The 20,164-nt window shown below is 43.3% G+C and overlaps 1 pseudogene; it reads right to left on the reverse strand.

The window, feature by feature from the left end:
• Positions 1–302: 302 nt before the first annotated feature.
• The window catches only part of LOC147692939 (uncharacterized), a 42,283-nt pseudogene continuing 22,421 nt past the window's right edge, over positions 303–20,164 (reverse strand).

Genomic DNA, 20,164 nt, shown 5'->3' on the forward strand with positions numbered 1-20,164 from the left:
CGTGTTCGCGATCGCAAACTCACGCGTGATAGCGCGACCGGTTACCAACAATCCAACATCTTGTGGGGCACGTGAACGGATAGGAAAACTCGTTGGCGAACGCAGGGACCAGGTAAGTCGCTACCTCATGCGCAAGAACGCATTTTTAAAGCGCGAACAAGATAAAACTTCAGTTTCCGGGCAGGTTGCGAAAGTTTTGACATTTTCGCCCTCTCTGCGGAACGCAAAAATGGCAAAATATTGCAAATTCCACGAGCGTAACTAAATTTGCCGCCCAGGCCTAAAAAAAAGAACAAAAAGGCTTAACGAAGATCAGCAACTTCGTTGTTTGTTTCTAGATTCAGAATTTTAATTAGTCCTCTTCTAGGATTTTCTAGCCACTTTATATCCAGCTTCCTTCTCTTAGTTCTGTTGTCCAGTGATGGCCAGTCATTGGCCCTACACACAGACCTAATAATCTCTGGAGAAAAAATGTAACATACATCAGTATCATCTTACCACCACTATTTTAGGTTTTTAATAGTGCTGGGTTGCCTTTAAAAGGTTCCAATCCCATTAGTGTGCCCAATGAGATATGGTTATGGTTACACGGTTTCATAAGTATAACTTTAAGGGCATTTGGTCAAAGAGGCACAGGTGAGAGCAAACATTAATGAAGAGTGGAGCTGAAGATGAAGAAAGAAAAAGTTCCTTCATAAACTTAAGAGTGAGGCAGCAACAGGGACTGGGAACCAAAACCGGCCCTGGCAAAGTGCTCGGTGCCCCCTCTCCCGTGGTTGGAGGTGCCGTCAAGCTCTTTGCCAGGGCCAGTTTTCGGTCGATTTGTTACAGGGCCGATTTTGCAGCTATGCTGCAAAAACGTCCTTGTAACCGCTACAGCCAGTCCGGGTCTGGGCAGCAAGTTGTGGATTTATGAAAGTTGCTGGAGTTTCAAGAAGAGGACAGAAAAGGTCCATCTACCTCAAAGGTCTTAACTTTTGTGCAATGAGCCCCCCTGGTGTGAAATGTTTTGAAGTTGAGCCCCTTCCAAAACTTCATACTAGACTTGGATCAGTAGGAGTGGGCATGGCTAGGAGCATGGGTACTTTTTTGTAGCTCAAAATCTGTACTAAATGTGAGAATTATAAAAGAGCAAACATGACTAACTGACAACAGAAATTGAACACAACCATATATAACTCCCGGTCCTTAATGCAGCTGCACCTGCTGCACTAATGATAGTTGCAGCCCCAAGTAGCAGGCTGTTTTCTCTGCCTCTTTTACTCTTTTGAAATGCTGGTGTACTTCAAAGAAAATTTGTGCCGATGTAGAGGCGTAGAACCAAAAATATGTGCCCTAGTCTTGTTCACCAGTCGCTGTAACGCTTCCTCTGCATACAGAAAGTAATCAATACCAGATTTCATTTACAAAACCATCGTGGAGGCAGCCACGTTGAGCCTGAACTCTACTTGCAACATACAGTGTAAGAAGCTACCAAACTGACCAGAAATCCAGATGAGAGCTTGCAACCCAGTGCTAGGAATAGGACAACTGATCTAATTATTGGGAGAGTTGATCCGGTCTAAATAAAAACTGTGAGCACAGTGTTTTATAAGTGCAGTTTGCCACCACCCATTCGGCCAGTTTGAGCCCCTCACCTGGACCTACTGATTTAGAATTTAAATCCCAACTCAAGACTTCGCACCAGATTTCCATGCCATTTGTTAGCGCAAACTCAGCACAAAATGTTAATAAATTAAAAGCCCCTCCAATTGTTCTTTTGCAGACAGCTGTTAGATATGCATGATGGAGTCATTGTACAATAATATAATACAGGACCAATATGCAAGCATATTTTATCACTATCTGTATATGAATACATTTTCGTAATCCTAGATCGACTGAACATTAATTTCAACATTTGTAATAGCTTACCAAATAATGCATCAACCTTCTCCTCATCAAGGACAGCTGTTCCAGCACGAACCTTCTTAATACCTTTTGCAGATGCAATTTCTTTCAGGGAAAAAAGTGTTTTGCTGACACCATTCAGAAGAAAACCTGTACTGTCCCAAGCTGCCTTGGCTTCGTCCAAGAGTTTGTTCAATTCTCTCATTGGCACAAGAACATTTCTGAACCGTGAAGGATCACTTGAGTCCTTCACAAACTGCTTTAGTCTGCAATATAATAAAACTATTAACTATTTGACATCGTTTTAGGTCACAGACATAAATATAAAGCAGCCATATTTAAAACACATTGCATGCAGAAAGATTTGAAAGTCTCCCCATGCAGAACATCTACAAGGTGTGTCCTACATAAACTTTAATTGTGCAGAAAGATTTACAAATTACAACACAAATAGTATGCCAAAAGAGTGGGAGAAAAACAAGTTACTTTTGAACCATGAATGATCGACTGCATATTTTCGAGGCTGCTGTACATGTTAAGTTCCTTGAACTTGTCAAAGCAGACAGCGCGGCTTGCAGCTGCTGTATAGCCAACTCACTGTTGCATGTGCCTTGCAACTGTGCTATAATTAAATAAATAGAGTTGTTAAAGGCAGTAGATAATAAATACAATAAAAACATGACACAGGCATACTGGGAATGTGTTGCAGTTTATGTGGTAAGGTAGAATATCAATAACACACCTTTTACATGATTGTTTTTGGCTTGCAAAGTACTCACTTCTTGTAACCTTACACATGCCTCATTCAGACAGGAAGCAGGTTCAACAGAATAACTTTCATTTTGGTTAATAATGCACAATGGGTTATATATCATTTCCTTAGAGAGAAAGCACATCATAATTAGGACATACAAGGGGAAATGCAAATTCCTGTGTACCTTAAAAAAATAATAAAACATTAGGGGCCAGATGTAGGTTATTCCCATTTACCGATTCTAAAATACCGAACTTTACCGATTCGGTATTTCAGAATCAGTAAATGGGATGTAGATAAAAATTCGGTACATTTTACCGAATCGGTAATATTCGGTATTACCGATCCGGTAATACCGAATCGGTATTAACCGATTCGGTATTTACCGAATCAGTAATTCCCATTCATTCCTATTCCGAATCGGTAATAGGGGGACCATTTTCAAGGGTGGCAGGGTGTCACATTGACACCCTGTTGCACCTCTGAATAGTGCATGGGTGCACATGTGGCACACATACATGCCCTAAGGGCATGTATGTCTGCCACATGGCACTTTTAAAAAAGCAAAATTTTGCTTTTTTAAAGGTATTCGGTAATTACCACCAACCTGTATTTGGTGGTAAATAACGAATCCTTAAATGAAAGTGCCCTCACTTGAGTGCTACCTATATTAAGGATTCGGTAAGTTACTGAATCGGTATTTTAAGAATTCAGTAATTTACAGATTCCTTAAATTACCGTTCGGTAAATTACCGAATTCTTAAACCTGCCTCCCTACATCTCAAACCCTAAATACCCGTCGGTAAAGGCCGAAATGCTGTAATTTCGGCCGTTACCGACCGTTATTGGGCTACCTACATCTGGCCCTAGATCAGTGTGAAATGATGGACTTTCCTCAGTTATCAAATGAAAGGACTCTTCATTGTCCTGAGGGAAAAAACATCCATTTGTTTATTCACATTTTAAAAGGTAAGTAACAGGCAAAAGGTATGTAGTTATTAAAAACTGGTTTTGACAGCAAAAGGCGTGTTATGGTCAACAAGGAAAAAAGGCTTGCATGCAGGCTTAACAATATACAATTGTGTATAATGGCAGCACTGATTTAGCTCTCCTTACATCATTGCTACCGCTTTTGTTGCTTCAAAGTGGGTCATCGTGGCAAGGGGTAAGGTTCACATCCACATCTGTGACTGTTGCTGCAGGAGAAAATTCCCTGTAGGCCGGGGCTGTTTGACTGTGAGCTGTGAGCCAAAAAACCTTGTGGTTTCAAAACATTTGGTAACAAGTGTACCATAATTTGTGATCTCGTTTGCAGTGTCTAGTAGCTGTTGCTCCATCGGTCAAAACAGCCAGCTCTTGTGCAGGACATAGTTTTTTGGGGTATTAACTGGTGAGGTGGTGAAGGGAAATCATTTATTTATTTAGTGTGTTTTATATAGCGCACAGCTACCCCAATGGGGTGTCCTGGCGCTTCTGCAGGTGTGCTGTCTCAAACAACCGTGATTCTTAACAAAAGAGGAAAGTCTTCAGTGCTTTCCGGAAGGGCATCTCTTCATGGATCATCCGGAGGGCGAGTGGAAGTTTATTCCATTGTGAGGAGGCGCATATCTAGAATGTTTTTCCTCCTGAGCGCGCCTTTCTAAACCTTGGGGTGGCAATCAAGTTTTTTGAGTTGGACTGGAGGTGTCTGGCGTTGCTATAGGGGCCAAGACAAGAAGAAAGGTAGGCGGACCCTTTCCCCATGATAGCGCGATGGGCCAGGGTGAGGGCCTTGAACTCGGCCTTTTTTTGGATGGGGAGCCAGTGGAGTCTACGACGGTGAGGAGAAATGTGTTCTCGGAGAGAGACACCACAGACCAGTTGGACTGCCGCATTCTGGACTGTCTGCAGATGGTGACACAATCCGGAGGCAAGCCCTAAGTACAGGCCATTAGCGTAGTCCAGGTGTGAAGTTATTAATGCCTGCACTATAGTTTTCCTAGTGTTGCATGGGAGGAAATTGATTAATTTCTTTATCATCCGGATTTTAGAAAAACAAGCGGCGGACACGGTCTGCACTTGATTGTGGAATGAAAGGTGGGAGTCCCATCTCACCCCCAGGTTTTTCACTGATTCCTTAGGGATGGGGGGAAGGCTCAGATCGAGAGGCCACCAGAGGTTTGAGTCTAACGGGGAGGGTTGGTGGAAGAAGAGGACTTCTGTTTTCCAGGCGTTTAGACGCAGGAAGTTATCGTCCATCCAACGGGCGATATTTCTAAGGTAGTTTTTTAGTGGGTCAAACGTGGAGTGAATGGGGATATCGTAGGTAAATAAAAGCTGAATATCGTCAGCGTAAGAGGTGGCCTTTATTCCTGACTGGGATATCAATTCAGCAAGAGGGGAAAAGCAAACATTAAATATTAGGGGGTTCAGTGAGGAACCCTGAGGGACTCCCCACTTGAGCGGGCGACTGTCAGAGGTGTAGGGGGGGGTGAAAACCGCCTGTGTCCGGTTTGAAAGGAAGGAGGACAACCAATCTAGTGCCTTGCCTTGGATACCTTTAGACCGGAGACGATCGAGCAGGACTGGGTGAGAGACGGTGTTGAATGCTGCTGACAAGTCCAGCAGCACCAACACCGCCCTCGACCCCCTGTCCAGCCTCCAAAGCACAGAGTCAGCCATCTCAATCAAGGCGGACTCTGTGCTGTGGCCTGATCTAAACCCGTGTTGAGAGTCATGGAAAAGGTCATGGGTGTCAAGGAAGCATGCTAGCTGCTGCTGTAGCAGTTTTTCAAGGACCTTAGCCGGGGCAGGCAGTAAGGAGATGGGTCTATAATTTGCTGGTTCCTCCGGATCTGAGTTGGCCTTTTTTGGAATAGGGACCAACTTGGCATGTTTCCAAGCGTCAGGATAGATGCCTGCCTTTAGAGAATCATTCCAGATGCCGTTTAGTGTGGGATTGAGGAGCGGAGCCAGAGCTTTGTACTGCTTGGCCGGCCATGGGTCGTCTGGGGAACCAGATCTGCATTTCAGGAGTTCCGTCATGGAGCAATCAAGGGTGATTTCAGCAAAATCAGAAAATACCAGATGGGAATCAGAAGGGACATCAAGATTGTCGGTGGTGCACATATGATTCTTATTGGGGAAAGTGTTATAACTAGAGGCAATTTTCTCCTCAAAGTAATCGGAAAGCCGGGTGCAAAGCGATTGGGATACCGGAGATTGGCGTTTGAGGGCCATGGGATCAGTAAAGGCTCTTACCGTACTAAAGTACCATGGTGCCGAGGGGGCTGCTCAGAAGGTTTTTATAGGTTTGATAGAGCAATGCAGTCAATGGCGGTAGATATCCAGCTATTAAAATTGGAGAGCCTAGTTTCTAGGTCGAGGCCTTCCATGGGGGGTGAGGCAGAGAGTTGGGTAGCGATCTTGTCCTGGGAGATCTTACTCCAGTTTCGGCCAACCGTCTTGGCCGGAAGTATCGGTCTGTTCTGATAATAGAGGGAAATGGCAAATAGGATAAAAAAATAGTCAGAACAAATTACCGGGTAGGTTTCACTAGTAAGGGTATCAGGGATGTTGGAGCAAATAAGATCAAGTGTATGTCCGGCTTTATGAGTAGGGTGAGAGACTAGTTGAGTTAAACCACCATCATTTAATGTGGCTAAAAAGTTGGAGCTAATCGGATCAGAGGCGTCCTCCGCGTGAATATTAAAGTCACCAAGCAAGGTGACATTAGCATAGCGAGAGCTTGCTTGGAGCACAAAGTCTAAAAGAACTGGGAGGAAAGAAGGCTTGGATTTAGGGGGACGGTATACTAGCGGGCTGGAATAAGTAACGTTAGGAGCCACTTTAATACAGAAGGGAAGAGCTTCTATGGATTCAATTGGAATGTAGGGAAAGGAAGAGATAGTCCACTGTGTCCTGTAAATGACGGCTACCCCTCTGCCATGGCTATGGCTCTGCCTATTGGCACAGAGGATGTAGGGCTGGATTCCTCTCCGAGCCAGGTTTCCATCAAGAAGAGAAGATCCCAGTCTGGGCAATGTCCAGAGAGTGTTTGACCAGGGAGCAGCAATTGATCAATCCTGCTTTTAGCCTGAAGTTTCTGTGAGCTGAGGCGGGCTGGACAGGTGCATTAAGGAGGGGGCAATGAGATTCCGGCTTTCCTATATCTTTTCCCAAGGAACATGGGAGACACAGGTAGGGAGGTGTAATTAAGTCTAGTTGTGGTGAATCCTCAATGGTGCAGCGGCTCGGTTGTAGATTGAGCAGCGTCTCCTTACTGTATAAGATGTTAGTTGAGGGAGGGACATCAATCACTCCAGAGATTCTGGCCACAGCCGCGGCATGGTCGCGGACGGGCGCAGACGGGCAGGACACTGGCACGACTCCGGCGCGGTTCAGGCGCGTCCGGTGCACGGAGGCATGAACGTTCCTTTTTATGCGGCAACTAGACCACGTCAGAACGCTTCCCCCTGTCCAATATGGCTGCTATGTTGCTTCGCCTGCCCGGGACCTGCCGACTCAGTGTCAATGCTAAGCTGAGGGTGGCCTGGGTAGCGAAGGAAGTGTGGGCGTTTTTGTCCTTAATCCTTGAATTCAAACGGGTACTCTAAGACAGTTTTATTTTCACGATTTACTGCTCATATCTACTTGTAGATTTTGGATGGAGGACACTACAGATCCCTACTAAAAAGGCCATGTTTTCAAGTTTCTGCAAGTAAATCAGTGAATAGCATCACCAGGTTGAAAAACTGTCCTTTGGGCATGAGCTTCACTAGCAACCCTTATATTATCCTGCCCACTCTGCTTGGCTTTATTTTTTTCCTTGCATCTTTTCTCTGCAATCTCTTCCTCTTGGAGTTCACGAAACACCCTCTTAGGTCTTCTAGTGTTTCCCACAATTGCCACAGTCCATTAGCAATCCCAATATTAGGTTTTTACCTATTTTACTTACCAGATGATTGTATAAGAACCATAGCGTTGATATGTCTCTCTTCAGTGATTGGCCGACCAGTTTCATCTACATTTTCGACCAACCGTTTACAAAAAGCTTCACCAGGATTGTCCAAAAGCAGAAATTCTACATCTTTTCTAACAATAACTGAATGGTCGCAAGTAAAAAATAGGACGTTGAATAAAGCCAAGATTATACCCTGCTAGATATAAAAATCAGGAATTAGTGTGTGACTGGTTTAAGTTTTAGAGGCATGATGCAGAGCATATCTCAAGTGATTCACAGATTATTTAATTGGAGAAAAGCATCACAAAATGTACGCGCACCTGGTGCTGTATATATCTAACATGCACACATTTTGGAATACAAAGAAGTGGTAAGGCCTCCAATATAGGACATTGAGGGAATGGCATAAATATCTAGTATGTGGTTCCTAGACTAACGGCTCCCCAGATTCCAATTAATATAATGTAATAGTAGGCAGATCCCCATGCATCTGCAATAATCTGCCTCATTGTCATCAGACTACTCTGCAGAAAACACTTAAGATGGCATTGCTTGGTAGCGCATTATAGCATTCCACATCATAAACCATTGCCCATCTCATCCATTCTATCACATGCTTCTAAAAAAGTGACCACTGCGAGCCTCGTAGGACTGCGGGAAAAGTCTTCTGAGGCTGGTTGCTGGGAAAGAAAAAGCTAGAGTGCTTCTTTCTTGGAAGAAAATGGATTGAAAGGTAGTTGGGGCTAGGGAACTCCAATACATCTGCACCATAAGCAAACAACATGCAGCTCAAGGCAACAAGAGCAAAGGCAGGATTGGAGACTGTAAATTGTGTGGCAAATGCCATAGAAATACTAAGGCCTAGAGGTACAATGCACAAAGCACTATATGCAGACCACATGTTTATTATTACCCAACACAATAGTATTTATTTTATCGACCTCAGAAGGATGAAAGGCTGAGTGGACCTGCTGGGATTCAAACCTGTGGCCATAGGGTTGAACACAGGCCCCTACAGTGGACACACTAGCTCACTAAGCCGCCAGGCCCAGCTTAGGTATGTGTACAAGTGTTTACCAGTGAGAGGAATTACACTTTTGAGCAAATGTCAAGACCATCAACACTTGGATCAATCCCTCTAACTTTCTACTTTTTCTTCTTCTGCTGGGGGCCCACCAGTGAAAGTAAAGGGTCACTCTCCACTGGGCATTTTGGGAATAGGTCCACAAAAAAAAGGGGAAGTAGAGGAAATAATCATTTTACGCATTCCCCTAAGGAGAGGTATGGACTAGTTACTTAGCCAGTTACAATGGCACATCCCGATGGCTGCTTGCATTGTATGAGCGAGCAGTGGTAGCTTCTCCACTAAGGTGGAGGAGCGTCACCCCACTGCCTTGATGCAGCAAAAGAAAAGGGAAAAAAATGATAATAACTAATGTTGTTATTAAATGCTGTCCTCCTGCTGCGGCAGCTTGTGTGAGGTGGGTGGGGGTGAAGAGCAGGGGAGGAGGGTACACACCTTTCTAAGTGTGCAGTGACTGTTTGGTCGGGCCGCTCGGGTTGTCCAAAACAGTCATGTGCACTTTCAGTGTTCCCCATACAGGCTGCATTACAGCCTGGGGGAAAACATACCCTCCTCTACGGCCCCTGGCTTAGCTGTGTGTCACAGCACCCAGACCAATCACAAAGCTGCATTGCAGCATTGTGATTGGCTGCGGGCACCGTTGTAGCCCTGGCGCTTTCTGTTTCTCCCAAGAATGAAGAGGATGCAGGAGAAGTAAGTATTTGTTTCCTATTTTTTTACCTGATCCCCTGCACCTACCCCCCCCCCCCACCCAACCCACTGCCAGTGAGAGGTAGCAGCCGTGTCTGTGAGGGATAAGGCATGTAGAAGAACATAGTCTAAGAAGGATGCTTTGCTTCTGAGAGTTTAACACCCCCACAGCAAGAGTTCAGCAGCCCAAATGTTACACTGAAGCAGCAGAGGGCTTGAAAAAGAGTTTCATGAATTTGAAACCTCCAAGCACCTGCTAGCATTCTTCTGGTGTTCAAAATAGTTTATAAAATGTTATAATAAGCAGTGAGAATACTAAAAAGAGCACTATAAAAAGTCCCCAAGGAGAATACATAGATATGAAGAACATCGATTAAATTTAAACAAATACAAAGTTATATAGTATTCATATTAATAAAAACTAAGAGGGAGGGAGAAGAAACAGATATAAATATGTTACTAATAATCATTGAAGTAGAGGTAGTATCAAATAGCGACTTAAGCAAATTATAATATCAATAACTAAGATGAATAATAATCAATAGGTTTCCAAAATAAATGATAGGAGTTACAATTATGAGTAATACCATTCAAAGATAAATGGGCACCTCTTCTAGTAAAAATAACCCACGACCACCAACCATGAACAGATAATAATGAAACATCTTTCCAACATGTTGTAATGGATTTTAAAGCGGCTGATAACAAAAAAATGTAAAAGCTTACCTTGTAAGTCAGATAATTTTTTAGAAAGAACACCATATTTACAAATTAACAATTTAAATGAAAGATCCTCATGGATTTTAAGTATTTTTTTTAATACGTCCCAAACTTCAGCCCAAAATTTTGAAACAGAAGGACAATCAAAAAGCGAACCAGTATGTAAATTAAAATGCCAACAATTTGAAGTCGGAAGAAGCTTAGCTTGAAATAATCTTAACAGAGACCATAAGAAATTATATAAAATATAGGAATTTTTTTGAAAAGTGAAACAGGTAATCATCCTGGGATATTATTAAGTCAAATTTTTTGCCATGTATCGTGAGAGAGGTTGAAAGTTCATTATTCGGAAATGTTGGAATCATATCAATGTTGTTACCTTGAAATGCAATCATCTTCCGATACATTATTGAAACACCATGAGGCAAAGTGGATACAGTTTGAATATAAATTGATAAATCTGATTTAGTATTTGAAGGTATCTCTAAAGACACGCCTCCTAGAAGCCGGAATCCAAGAGAAGGCTCTTGATTGGACCACCTCCTTCCTCTCCGGCAGAACCCAGAGCGTCCGCCTCCCACCCTTCCGATCAGAAGCCACCGACATCATCTGTTGCGTCCCCCAGGGCTCATCCCTCAGCCCAACGCTGTTCAACGTCTACATGGCCCTCCTCGCACAAGTGGCCCGCCATCACGACCTCAACATCATCTCCTACGCTGACGGCACCCAGCTCAGCCTTTCCCTTACCAAGGAGCCGCACACCGCCAAAACCAACCTCCACGAGGGAATGTAGGCCGTTGCCGATTGGATGAAGAGCAGCCGTCTGAAGCTGAACTCGGAGAAGACGGAGGTCTCATCCTCGGACCCACCCCCTCAGCCTGGGACGACTCCTGGTGGCCGACCACACTTGGAACAGCACCAACACCCACTGACCATGCACGCAATCTAGGATTAATCCTCGACTCCTCCCTCTCCATGTCTAAGCAGGTCAACGCCGTCTCCTCCTCCTGCTACAACACCCTCTGCATGCTGAGCAGGATCTACAAGTGAATCCCGATCGAAACAAGAAGAACGGTGACACAGGCCCTCGTCAACAGCAGACTGGACTACGGAAACGCACTCTACGCAGGAATCCCAGCCAAACACCTATGATGACTGCAACGCATCCAAAACGCCTCCGCCCTACTGATCGTCAACATCCCCGCCGCAGCCACATCACCCCCCACCTGAGAGACCTACACTGGCTCCCCGTTGACAAGAGGATCACCTTCAAGCTCCTCACCCATGCACACAAAGCACTCCACAACGCTGGACCAGCCTACCTGAACAGCAGACTCAGCTTCCACACCCCCACCCGCCAGCTCCGCTCCGCCAGCCTCGCCCTCGCCGCTGTCCCCCACATCCAACGAACAACCTCCGGCAGCAGATCCTTCTCCTACCTCGCCGCAAAGACCTGGAACACCCTCCCTACCCACATACGGCAGACCCAACACCTGCTCGCCTTCAAGACTCCTCAAGACCTGGCTCTTCGAGCAGTAGCAGCACCCCCCCCCCCCCCCTCCCCTCAGCGCCTTGGGACCCTCACAGGTAAGTAGCGCGCTTTACAAGTACTCTGATTGATTGATTGATTGATATATTATGAGGAAATTAATCTAATATAGAATTACAAAAAAATCATATTTGAGGAAGTCAGAAGAGGGTAAATGAAATTTCGTCTGCAAAACATCAAAAGATATAAAGATATTATTATTGCAGACATCTTTGAGGCAAAAAATACAGCCTTTAGTCATGTGAATAATGAAATCACCAAAATTAAATACTACTAAAGTACGAAAGAAAAATTGCCAATATACTTTATGCGAAAGGTTTCTCAGCATCCGAAGCAAGTACTCCAGATGGCAAAGATAAAGTGGATCCTTGTTTGATAACATGCAATAACGTTCTTGTGTTATTGACAGAATATCTATTTCTCATTAACCCAGACTCAGGATGAATAAGAGAATCTAAAACAGAGATTAGCCTGATTGCAAGTATTTTGGCATAAAGTTTACAATCTTGATTTATTAAGGAAATATGCAGGTAATTTGACACAAGTGTAGGGTGTTTGTTACGTTTAGATAACACAACAATCAGAGCCTCAGTAAAAGAACCTAAGGTAGCTCCCGTAGAACTAAAAAAGGTAAATAATTTAAACAAATGAGGAATTAGCTGTAAATGAAAATCTTTAAAGCATTCCGCTGGAATGCAGTCAGATCCTGGGGATTTATTTTGTTTTAGAGACTTAATGGCTAATAGAATTTCTTCTCCAGTAATGGGCAAATCTAGTTTATTGAGGACCTTTAGGCAAACCGCATTTAGATATAAAAGAATCAATTAAAGAAGGATCATCAAATTTAGGTTTATTATATAGGGCAGCATAATAATTTAGAAATTCATTAACAATATAATTTTTCAATAATGCAATTTTTCCATTGGGGCCATGAATTCAATTTATTTTTGTTTTATCTTTTTTGATACGTAAATAGTTGGCCAGAGTTGTCCAGATCTATTAGCATTAAAGCTGGTTTTGACTTTAGAGTGAGTTGAACCCTAGCTCTTTTATTTAGGATTGAAATGAATTCATATCGAAGTTTTTGTAATTTCATTCTATATTTCGGGTCATTGGAGGTGAAAAAAAGTCTCTCAAATTTAGCAATTTGCTTGTTTAATTCCCTAAATCTTTCATTGAAAGTTTTGTTTTCATGTGCCATGAGAGAAATAGAGGCTCCCCTGACATAGATTTGAAAGTGTCCCATCTGTTCACCATAGATGTAGAGCCTTCTGGATTAAGTTGGAAGTATTTTTGAAGTGCATTTACAATTTTCGGCTTATTTTGTTCATTGAGGACGATACTGGTATTCATGCGACATCTGGATTGAATTTAAAAATGTGAGTTAAATTGTAGAGCTATGGAAATCAAGGCATGATCTGAAAATATCAATACTGCAAATAGTAGGAGTAACAACTGAATTAATTAGTTGACCAGAAATTAATAAATAATCAAGTCTTGAGTGTGAGTTATGTGGGTTAGAGAAAAAGGTAAACATTTTTTCCATAGGAAATTGCAATCGCTAGATATCCACCAATTTTTTTGTTTAATAAAAAGATTAAACTAAAAATGCTTTAGGAGGTCGATCAAATATAAGGTTGACATCCCCACCAACTATAAGTGGGACATTAACCAACTTGAGCACTTCAGTAGTTAAAATGGACCTGAAATTAGGATCATCCACAGTTGGACCATACATATTAAGTAAATACATAACTGTATCATGAATTAGAATTTTTGCTATGACATATCTACCTTTGAGTCCGAGGATTTACTTAAAATTTTATGATGTATTTTTGAAAAAAGAATAGCCCCGCCAATATGTTACCCATCGAGGGAGAATATATATTAGAGTCAACCCACTTTTTTCATAAAATCTAAACCTTTGTCTTTAATATGTGTTTCCTGTATGAAGCAAATATCAGCATTACAGCTACCTAAATAATCTATAATTTGTGTACGTTTCACAGGATGTTGTAAACCCTTGAAATTTAAGGAGACAATTTTAACGTTATGAACATTAGCCACAGTAAAGTAGAAAAGAACAAAGAACTAAGAATTGAAGAAAAAGTTGAAGAGGAAATAGAAGAAAAATAGTAGCTCTAAAAAAAGGTAGTAGGAAAAAGAAGGGGAAAAGAGAAGACAAACAAACATTTAAAAAACTACAACAATTAAACATTAATACCAAGTTTGAAACTCACTAATGCAAGCATGACTTAACCATTGGAGCCCTGTGTGGAAATAAACAGTAAATTAGTCAGAAAAACATAATATAATAATGTTCAAGTAGCAGAATGCTGTGTTTGTTGTTCTAGGAATATTTTTAAGTCTTCAAGTCGCTGGAAGGAATTTGAAAAATTATCTTTCCAAATTCGCATTGTTAAAGGATCAAAAAGACCATACATGAACCCAAGACTTCTTAACCGTGGACGAATGTCCGTGATTTACTTGTGAGACTTAACAGCATCCTTAGCAAGGTCCTGGCAAATAAACATTTTTTTACCATTGACCATTGAGGAAGAGAATTCACATGCTGCTTAACTTATCAAGCTCAAATGATGATGACATAAAAAATTAAAAATCATTTGTCTTGGATTTGTGTGGTGGGGATTACGATGAGACAAATCTAATGAGCTTTATCTATTTCAAATTTCTCTGGAAATTTGATGTTCAAAGTCCAAGTATCAAATTCACCAAATATAGGGGGTCATTACGATCACGGACGGACTTGAGTCCGTCCGCGACCCCAGAGCATGAGGGAACGTCCACATGGGCTGCGGCGTTCCCTCTGTGCAGATTAGGATGTGACCGCCTGGGTGGCGGTGACATCCTCTATTTTAACATTGCGTCGGGTGGAGCTTCAAGCTGCACCCGCAGCAATGTTAAAAAAGCATGCACAGCATTTGCGTGCACAAAGCAGCAGGCACCGCGCGGTGCCTGCTGCATTGTGCACGCAAATGCAGGGGGTACCATAGGTACCCCCCATGTGCACCCCCCACCCCCACTACACCTAGGGGGCCCGCAACGGGCCCCCACAGTGCAGTTACACATGCTTTTCCACGGCGGAAAAGCCGCCGCGGAAAAGCATGTTCAAAAGCACATCCTAATCTGGCTGACGGTGTCTGAGAGACACGTCACCATTTTAGTGCTTTTCTGCCGCGGATGTAAGCCAGCCGCGGCGGAAAAGCTGCGGACCTAAACCATGACCCACCAGCCATCCTAATGTGGCGGTGGGTCCTGGTGGGTCCGCAGAAGATTTTCCGCATCCTCCGGGCCGGCGGTGGCTTCCGCCGTCCCGGAGGATGCGGAAAATCCTCCATCGTAATGACCCCCATAGTCTGCAATTAGAACCTTCTACATCCTCTGGTGAACTAAAAATACGTAAGTTGTATTGCCTGTTACGATTTTCCAAATCCAAAAGGAGAGCAGACATAGGAGATATTTTTAAGCAAAAGAATACAAAGTTCCCCAGGGACGGTTAAAGAAGTATGTGTTGAATTATGGAGATAGAGCGAAAGCAGGGAACGGGGTGTTCCCTTGTTGGAACTAGAAGACCTCACACACCTAGAAACCTAGGTGTCATGCTTCATCATTGGTCTCCTGCTCCTCGTCAGAGTGGCGCTGCAATGTCTGACGGGCGCCGTAGGCGCTCTTCGTTGGAGATCTTTTGTTCCAGCCAATGGTTTGAGTGTGTGTAAGGGGTCTGGTGAAAGTGTAGTCGTGAGGGAATAGTGAGATTAAAAGAAGGTGAGCCAGTCCACAAGGGACTTTATTCACGTGGCTGACTCCCTTAGTTAAAATGGTGGGAGGGGAGAAAGGAACTGTGTGGTGTACAGTGGGCTAACTCAACCCTCTACATAGGTCGACATGTTTCTTGCCTAACTGGCAATTCTTCAGGACCTCGGGTGCTAGGTACTACACAGTGAAAAATTATATAAACAGTAAAATAAAGGAAATAGATACAACCTCACTGGGTCAATCAGGTAGCAGGCCAAGTGGTCCTGCTCTAAAGGGGAGACCCTAAGAGTAACCCTAAAGGGCTCCGCATCTGTTCCCGTGGGTATGCTCGTAAAGGTAAGGTACCTGTCACAAGAGCAGCCTTGGTGTGCAACCTACCCCCAACGCGAGGCGCCCCAATCGGTGGCACAGAACAGCTGGAGATATTTTTGCCACAAGAGGTGAAAAGGCATCAATTTTAACTTTATTGTCTTGGATTTTGATTGCATTATCTGAAACCTTCATTGACATACTAGTCATATCTTTGTGCAGGTTTTTAATCTCTGAGGCTATTGTTTTCAGTGCTAGAACGAAGTGTCTGAATGTCATCAAGAATTAATGTTAAGGAAGGTTCACTAGATTCCACCACTTTAGACTCCATCGGAGCAGGAGAAATATGTTGTTTCCTCTTATTATGAGGTGCTTGTGCATTTTTATTCGTCCATTTTCTTATTATGAAAAAATAAGGACGTTAATATATGCAATATGAATAAAAAGGAGACTACTGGAGACAAAATGCTTCAAAACAGGCTGGCGCAGCAGCTAAAACAGACTGTGGGAATGGTTAGGCCGAAGCAAGGCCCTTTCCTGAACAGTAGTCCGCTCCCTAACAGGAAAGCTGGGCAGTACCTTGAAGGAGAGATCGAAGTCGAAGCAGGAGGGAAGAAGATACAACCTCCGATGCTGTGCAGACCAGGAAAACCACCACAGTGACAGGCAAGACCTTCAGGCACTGCCGCTACTATTTTAAATGCGTTTCTGACAGAAATGTGTGATAAAATCAGCAATTACAGGCTGTTCCGACAAGGAGCTCACCAGGGGGCGGCCATCTTGTTTTGCGTGCTCGCGCCTCTCCCCTGTTAGCATTCTTCTAATGAAGTGGAAGTCGCAATCATGTGAAGTTGGGGGAAAAACATGATGGTGGCATAAGGTGCAGTACGGAAGGGTGCAGGCCTCAAACTAGCAGTCAGTTGTGTGCAGGCGTGCCCCCTCCCCCACGCCACTGCTCCCTCCACTGTTACAGATCAAACGGAACTGCTACTACCTAACATGGTTATAGGGGTGTTTTACAGAATTAAAAATTGCTTCACTGCATTGAAATCTTTTCACAGAGAATTATTATAGCAAATGATTTGGTCCGCAGGTACACAGCCATCTACCCTTCATGAAAAAGTAAACTGAAATGCTGGCACTGGCTTCAAATGCTCTTAAAATACTAAAGCGCTTCCATCAGGTATACATAAGCTCAAAGGGAGGTCTGAAGCGAGATCAGTGAGAAAATGTAAATAAATCTCTTAATTGCTATTTTTAATAGCAAAAGTAAAGCTGACATAGGGCAACATACACATCTCTATGTGTGTGCGCCATGCGTTGCTAGAGTTCAGTAATCACAGCTTCTTAGTGACTGAGTTTTTATGTTGAGGAAAGTGGGCAAAGATGCTAACTATACATCAACCTCTAGTCAAACAAGTATAAAGCTACATACTACTACGGTGCACAGAATTTTCTCTGTGGTTCCACAACTGAAGGAATTCCAGAGAATGAGGAAAGGCCTTGTTAGGATATCTTATTGTGAGCAGCACACATCTAAAGGTACATTTAGCATTCATTTCATGATAGTCTATATGCTTGGATGATAAAATGTTAAGACTCCACACAATCACTCCTACAGTGGATCTCAGCCCATGCAACAGGTCAATTCCTCACCAAAGTCCAGTATGTGTGATTTAAGCTGTTGTTCTTGGGAAATGCATATTTGTCACCTACAGAAGGAAACTGTTGGATGTTATCAGTGTCCGAGCTCCATCACGTTAAAAATATGAACCTTTTTGATTCTTGAAGGACGTTATCATATTTTATGTGATTTTTGCTGTAAACGGCAAACATTTGCAGGGCTCAGCTCCTGAACGGCGGTAAGACATGACAAGCCAGACCCTTGGATCAGTGACTGTGAATCGGCTCGACCTGTTAGCTGATTCGCCCCCACTTTTGTGAAAGCTTTTCTCCACGCATCCACCCTTCTTTGTCCACTCTCCTCTCGTTTGATTTTAGTTAAGGCTTGCAGCAATCCGGCATGGTATGTGCCACACCGCATCGATGGCTGTGCACAGCTGTACATAGAGGCTTGGAGGTCATTTCTGATCCCTTTCAATGGGCAGCTATGCGCATCAGCTTAGCATTATTGTCAGCCTGCCAATATCTCCTGTTAGCACACCCGAACCTTGCTTTTCTTCAAACCAGTCCCCAATGCGTGCCCTGACCTGAGATGCCGGAATCGATGTAGTTTTCCTGCTTGCAGATGTGCTCTAAGTCTGGCAGTTTATGAAAAGAGAGGGACGCTGTGCCATCGTGCCCTTTTCACCATTGAACACTCATGGCATTCCGTTGGTACTGCAGTGCAATGATGTCACTTCTGGCGCTCTTGGATGTGCGTAGTCTTTTGCAAGTCCACCAGATTTATTCAGGTATACATGTATAAAGGTGAGCACAGGCAGAGACGGAATTTGGAAAAGTTAAACATATCAAGGGGGTTTATCTCCGCTTTTTTGGCTTTAAAAGCCAAGAAAGCGGAGATAAAATTATCTCCCTATTACCTAGCTGTCGCTAACACCAGTTAGCGACAGCTAGTAGGAGATAGCGACCATCTTGGGCCCCACTTTGCATGTCAGTGATATTTATCACTAATGACATGCAAAGTGGGCGTGCCAAGATGTTAGCGACTTTAAACAGTCGCTAACATCGCTATCTCCTATTACCAACATATGGAGATATTCGCGCTACGCGTGAATATCTCCAAAAGCTAGCACCTGCCCTGAGCAGTTCTTAGCCATGTTATCCAATGGGAGGTGGATAACATGGCTAAGAGCATTAGCTCGGTAATGCATGAATATAGCTAACTTTTCAGTGATATTCATGCATTGCGGCCGACTTTTATCGCATTTGCGATAAACCTTGGTAATACCAAGGTTTATCTGCGATAAAAATCGCCGCAGCTCAGCTGTAAATTTTTGTCTCTAACCAAGCAATAGCGATAATTATCGCTATTGCTTGGTAATATGCCCCTTAGACCATTTCTAATTGTGTATGTTTGCGGAGGCTATACTTGGTGTAGCGGTAATGAAGAGTTGCTCTCTTACTTGAGGACCCGGGCTCAAGTTCCAACACTGCACTGGCCGGCAGCTGTAAATTGTTTATATCTCAGCCAGATCTGACAGTTTAATGTTTTTTCATGCCTGCATGTTTGCCCTTTTATGTTTCTACACCCATATAGGCACAGTAAAGGGGAGACTTGCATTCAGCCTTGATATATCTTGTCCGGTTATTGCATGTGTTAAGGTTTCAATTCCCCCTCTAATCTTCTCAAAAATACAGCGATTGCAAGCTATGGTTTGTAGGAATAATAACATTCTTCATCGCCACTGTCTCCAGGTCACATGGAGTTCACTTTGATAGGAGAACCAGCAGTCATGACATTCCATTGCCAATGTTGGCCCTGATATATATTTCTATCCCGGTAGGCGTGGGTAGTGCAGCTGCCGGAGAGCACACATGGAAAGGTGAGGTAGCCGTTTCTTTTCTCTCTGGCATTGGCACCAGATAATGTGTGCTGTGGAATTTTTCATCTTCTCTATGTATAAAGTTCAGGCTCCTACATATTAGCCATTATTGCAACCAAAATAAAGAGCATACAGGCAAGAAACAGCCTTTCTTCTAGTGGGATATTTTTAAGGCAAACTAGAGAAGGTATAATATTATAGTGCCTGGAGATTGGTGCTACCATTTAGCAGGCATTCTAAACAAGCAAGTTTGTACAAATTCAATCAAATATATGTAGACTCTAACAGTGTATGTCAGTTTTTCTCATTGTCCGCCATGAATAGAAGACAAAGCAGCAACCTTTGATGTAAAACAGAGACAGAGATACATCTGTTGGCTGAATTTCAAAATATGACACCAGATAACCTGGAATCAATACCTGCTTTCCTGCTTGTCCAAAATGAGTGATCCAAGGCAAACACTTTATTTTAACAGAGCCTCCTTTTACTTTATTATCACATATGAGTGCACATTTAAATACTGGAGTTCATGATGTGCACTGTACAAGTACCTCTTATGTTTGATGTATTAATCTACAATGTAGGCTCCATTTGAGATTTACATGACTACCAACTTGTCTCTTAGTTTACTAATGGCATTTTCAATAGGGGCACCCTCAGACTCTGGATGGAGGACTGCACCAACACCTTAGCCCCGACAAGACAACACGCCCACAGAGATACCAGTCAGAGAGCCAGCTGGTTCACCCTGGAGCTCCTAGCCTCCAAGTGCACCTGTCGGAGACTGGAAAACACCTGGCACAAGGAGAAAACACCTGACAGCCACGCAGCTCTCAAAAACACCATCCGCAACCACCACCACCTCATCAGGACCACCAAGAAAGCTGCCTTCAAGAACCACCTCGACAACAATGCACACAACAGCAAGGAACTCTTCAACATC

Source organism: Lissotriton vulgaris, chromosome 9 (genome assembly GCF_964263255.1).
Source record: "Lissotriton vulgaris chromosome 9, aLisVul1.2, whole genome shotgun sequence".
Taxonomy (NCBI): domain Eukaryota; kingdom Metazoa; phylum Chordata; class Amphibia; order Caudata; family Salamandridae; genus Lissotriton; species Lissotriton vulgaris.